This window comes from Eschscholzia californica, unplaced genomic scaffold, assembly GCF_041429995.1.
Source record: "Eschscholzia californica isolate CP2 unplaced genomic scaffold, dmEscCali1.0.p SCAF_3, whole genome shotgun sequence".
Taxonomy (NCBI): Eukaryota; Viridiplantae; Streptophyta; class Magnoliopsida; order Ranunculales; family Papaveraceae; genus Eschscholzia; species Eschscholzia californica.
The window spans coordinates 39,521,518-39,527,517 of record NW_028238420.1 but is presented as its reverse complement, the minus strand read 5'-3'; positions in this window follow the sequence as shown (position 1 = coordinate 39,527,517).

Below are 6,000 nucleotides of genomic sequence, written 5' to 3'. Positions count from 1 at the left end.
CTTGTAGGTGAAGGTGGAGTTGGTGCCGGAGTCTGTTGAAGAGGAAGATTTGTTAAAGTTCACTGAGAGGGTGGTGGTGGAGATGAATGATGAGGAAGTTGAAAAGTTGAAGGAGGAGGTTGAGAGGTTGAGAGAAGAGAATGTGTTTGTTAAGAGAGAGAATGAGATGGTTAAGAGAGAGAGAGAAGTATTAAGAGAGGAATTGGGGAGGATGAAGAAAGAGAGAGGAGAGAAGAATGATGTTTTGGAATTTGATTTTGGTGTCGGAGGGGAGGTGGATGTTCGAGACGAGGTGATTGGTCGAGATGAGGTGATTGGTGGAGAGGAGGTGGAGGGTGGGGAGGTTCGACAAGAGGTAGAGAGTGGAGATGGTGGAGAGAAGATAGTGGAGCAGGAAGTAGCCCCAAAAAATCCGGAACAAGTAAACGTAGAAGCCCGCCACGAAAAAGAAAGTGATGCCGAAGCCCAAACTGGAAAAGCAGAAATAGACAACAAGGGTAAGAAGGCAATTTCTGATGAGTTGGTAAAGGGTCAATCTTCAGGGGATGTGCAAAACCAGGAGCAGACAGAGAGCCAAGTTGCTGGGTCAAGTGAGTAAATGCTCACGCAATTCTTTACTTCTGTTGACATTCTTGTCTTTGCTTGAGAAGAAGTTCGAAATGTTGAAGAAAATACCAGAATGCTTCAATATTTAACATTATGTTTTTAAATCAGTCTACATTTATAAAAGAAATGAATATTGTTTTTTTAGATTTAAGTTGGTTTTATTTCTAGTTTATTTTTTTTTAACCAACGTATTAACTTGTGTGGAATCATTCTATCTTCTCTGAAATTCTTACTTACTTGTCAGATGATTGGTATGAACATAAATTGTTCCGCCATCGTTACAAGTTTTTTTGATAAACGGTAAGTAAAAGAGTTCTATCGTACTCCCACGATGTCTTTTACCACGACAATTGAAGACTGTCTTTTACCACGAACGACAGTAGAGTGGTCGACTAAGTAATAAATAAGAAACAAACAAGTAAGTGTTCTTCTCCGCATAAATACGTAAAATGTTAGAACATCCGTGATAACGTTTATATATATTGATCAAGAATTGGAGAATGATTTTTGTTAAGATTTGGTTTTCTATCGAATGTTGACTAGTTAAACGTGTGGTGGTGGGAACAGGTGAAAAGCAATTTGCAAGTTTTTTGAATGTAGGTGAAAAAGAGACGGAAGAACTTGACTTTCAGCTGACTTGGCCTTCAGCTTTCTTTTCAGAGGTTTGTGAGGTGGCCAAATAATATGAAAACTATGAGATCGCGGAGAATGAAAGTTCTTCTGAAGACGATTTTGTAGATAAGCCAAAGGTTGAAATGTCTGAAGTTGATGAAAAGAAAGAGAAAAACAAACAAAACTCTTTGGTTAAGAGGGTTAAAACTCAGCCACGAACCCGAACTATGACCGAGAAAGCAAAGCAACTCGAGAAAAAAAAAAACAATTAATGTAGAAGACATTGTAGAGTTGGGAGCCGGAAGGTCAGAAGAGGAGAAAGGTCAAAAGCTTGGAAACTGGAGAAGAAGCCCAGTCTGGAAGAATGTGAAGGAACAAGAAAAGGGTCTGTTGGAAGAATTCCTCAGGAAAAGTGACAAAAGGTACGAGTAGGTTACTGTAATGTTCATGCACTGACAATAATGTTTTCGCTTATTTTCGCTTACTGTAATGCCCTAGCATTGCCTGAAATGTCCTATCATTAGAAAAGGTGACACTGTTTTTTCCAAATTTTGCAGTACGAAAGTCTGGTTTAGTGACGGGATTAACGACATCTGTGGGAAGCAGCTCGATATGTTGATGATGAATCTCGAATGCGATTCACAAATAATTAACTGGGCGAGTTCCTTCGTCACTAATCACCAGGAATTGAAAGAAAAGAGTGTGCTATGCCTCCCATCCGAAATCTATGTAAGTTAAGTGATTAGAATGTTTTCCTATAATCATCTTTTATATGAGTGAACATTTTGATAACTTTGTGTTTGTTCTACAAACAATGATAAAGTCCGAGGTCAATCAAGCTTCCATCGAACAAATGCTCAATTGTACGTTGAGTAATAATACTGGGAAATCGGAAATATTATTTGTGTGTGCACCAATCTGCCAACCAACAACGGGAGACGCCGCAAGGGGGGCACTGGACACTCTTGATATATAATGTATTTCTCCATCGGTGGACCCATTATGATTCGATGTCATTTGATAAGAAATGACCAAGGAGTATTACGAAAATGCCAAAGAATACGCGGCATATGTGGAGGATGTAATGGAAGAGGTGGGATTCACAATGTTTAGAACCCAACAAAAATATGCAGATGTTCTTGGGGAGCCAGAATTCCCTACTCAGGGAGAAAAGTAAGTGTTTTCACTCTTTATTTGTTCCAACATTATGATGCATGGTTTAATTAGTTTGAAATTGTTCCTACATTCCGCGAAATGTTGGAACAAAAACCTTTTATGTTTTCAGACAATTGATAAAAAGACACGTAATTATTATTAATGTAGTCTCATTTAACATTATGTTTCAATATTGTCTGTGACTGTGGAAACATTATTGGTTATGCTTTAACATTTCATTTGTGTCTTGAACGCCCGGATTGCGGTCTGTTTGTAATTTTGAAAATTGAAGAGCTGGTGGAAGACTGCATGACAACAGGAGCCAAACAGCGTACACAAAACCCAGATTGGGTTTCTCTGGCACAAAGGAAGAGGGCTAAGCTCACCCACAACATATTGAAGGAGAATACGATATCTTGGAGGATGGCCCGAGCTTGAAAGTGTGGTTGCCCCGACATATGTTTTTTTTGTAAAGGATCTTTTAATAAAAAATGAAGTAGTTGTTCAGGTAACGGGTTATGTTCATATCACTAAACCCGAAACGACTTCATTCTTGATTAGATTACAAACAAATATGGTTTGTAAATTATTTTGGGATGTTAACAACATACAATGATTTTGGATGGGATATTTATGTTAAAACAATATGAAGTAAATTTGAATATATTATTATTTTTCTTCAACAACATGTGTGACATGCATTGTCCCCTTAGAGTTTGTTTTAGGGAAGAACATACACAGACATGTTAGAACATTCCTCTTAATGGTGGGACATATTGACAAATGTCTTGAGAAATATGTAATAATGTTCGTTCATTAATGAGAATGTATTCAAAAAACTTCATAATGTTGACACATTGTAAATAATAACTAGACATGTAAGGATTCATTCACTGAACATTTTGTAGAATGTTATAACATATTCACTAGACAAAAAAATATGTACTAAAGACCAAAAGATTTTACTAAAACATTCAACACAATGTAAAGACATTCTCTTACATGTTGAGACATATCGTTGAATGTTAAAGCATTTAGGAAAATGAGAACTACAGTTGGGCTCGACATGTTGCACTGTTGTGATAAGCGGGTTGGTTGCACCTGCGACATATTCTTTTCCTCCTGATAACATCTCCGGAACTTTGCAACCGTGTTGTACCTGGTCTCCCTGGTGCCCTTTTAACTAGTGGAGGAAGAGTCTTGGTTAATGGATCAAAAGTATAGGGTTCGTCAAAATTTGGAACGGGGTAAACACAATGTTGGTATGTGTTTCTGTAAGCCTCCACCGTCCAGACCGGATCGTAAAAACATGTACTATCACCACGAGTCTTGTTGATGCATAACATTGCATGTTGACACGGAAGCGAATCTACTTGCCAACGCCGACAAGAGCATGTGAGAGTACCAAGATTTACGGAATGACGTGGAGTCGAATATACTTCATAAATAAGTGGGGTTGCCTCAACGTATCTCCAAGTCTCCGCAACTTTGTATTTCGCTTGTTGCTCCAAGTTAATGGATGGGCAAAGAAATGTATTCCATCCAATAGCGGCGTCTCTATGCTTTCTCATCTTGTTCATAATCTTCTGTCTTATGGCATCCAACAATGCTGTAATAGGGAGAACGCGGGCTTTCTTTACCATGTTGTTGAAGTTCTCAGACAGTTGGGAACTGATGGCGCCATACCTGTAAGAAAACATTATAACGAAAGACACAACATTTAATGGAATGCTTATAATAAATCATGTCGTGTTAGAACAGTGCACTAAATGTAGTAACATGTATCAGAATGACGGAACACTAGAAAGAATGCCCTTTCATAACAGAAGATATGATTAAATGTGAAAAAATAACTGAGTAAACTTAAAGTGTGCCGGTAACAGGGTTCATGGTGTTTCAACATTTCAACTGAAAAAGAGTAAACAAAATACCTATCCCCTGGGAAAAAGGAATCTGCCTATGATTCCGGATTAAGGGATTGGAAAAACCTCTCCACATTGGTTCCACCCATCTCAACCATTTGTTCAATGGTTGCGTGATACTCGCTCTCGGGTAATGCCCGTGCCGCCGTAAACATAAGACTCTGAAAATAACGTGACTGGCGCGCCCCGTTACGTATTCTCAAGTTCAGATTACATCGTAAGTGCCAAGCACATAATGAGTGGTGAGCGGTGGGAAAAACATTCTTCACGCCTTTTAGAATTCCAGCATGTCTATCCGAAATAAAGGTGTAACGTTTTATCGGATCCACCACTAATTTCAAATTTTGCAGAAACCAATCCCAATTATGATCATTCTCAATGTCCACAACTGCGTAAGCAATGGGGAAAAGACCAAACAAAAAAAAAAAATACAAAATTAGTTATGTTGATTCATAAAGCAATATTGCATAAGCATTTGCTGAAATGTCCAAACATACTTGGGAATGAGGAATGACATCAATAAACGACGCAGCATCTCACTGTATGCCGCGTCATTGTAGATCATGTTCTTAACATTTTGTCAAGTGTTAGCAGGAACAATAGAATGTTAACGTAAGATGTGAAAATGAAAACATACCGTCGTTTCCGTCCTTGGTAACCGCAGCTAAAATGCAGCCATTAAAACGAGTTTTGGCGAATGTTCCATCAATATAGATCACAGGGCGACAGTGTTGAAACCCAAGGATAGATGCGTGAAGGGCAGTAAAAACTCGGACAAATCTATTGGTAGTGGGTTCGATTTGCAAATCAATTATGCTATTGGGATTAGTCGCCAAAGCATCTACGTACCACTTCAACTTTGCATAGGAATCACCCTCCTGCCCAAATACTTTGTCCATGGCTACCTTCTTACCACCGTAAGAAAAGTAATAGCTCAACTCAACACCGTAATCGTCTTGAAACTTTTCTTTAACTTCAACCGTACTCCAATTTGGGTGTTTTTTGATGTCTTCATCCATTAGGCTGCCAACAAGTTTACTAGACAGTTTGGGATCCGCAGGTTTGAGAACAACATCGAGACAATCGTGTTTCGGTTCGTACTCTTTCAACAGAAACACGGATTTACATCCCAATGGTGCAACCCCGTGGACACTCCAATTACATCCGGGTTTGGAACAAACGGCAGTCACACGACCTGGTTCATTTTTGATATATTTGTAGTTGTTCTTGGTTGCATTGGTATATCGACCAAGAGCGTGTCGAAAAGCTTTGACACCACCGGGGAATATTTGCCCAATCTCCGTAAATACGTCGCCCCATGAGTCACATACTAACTTCTTGTCATTATTTTGAGATGTAGAAAGTGCCCTTTCAGTTTCCATACTGCAAAATTGAATAAAATGTTTTGAAAGTATCATCAATTGTCTTAACAGGTTAACAAATGTATGAACATCTAGTATAATGTGTGAGTTTATGTGAAAATGATGGATAGAGCATTCTACTGAATGTTTCGAATATGTGGTATAATCAGGTGGTCCAAGAAGCAATGTCTGATCATTCTATCAAATGTTGGTCAAAGTGATAATTCCATAGCTATGAAACAAATGTGTTAACACATGATAAAGTACTGTTAACATGTAACCAAATGTTCAGAAATTTTAGTAAATGTTAACACAAACTTTAAAGTTGTACCAGAAACAAAAAT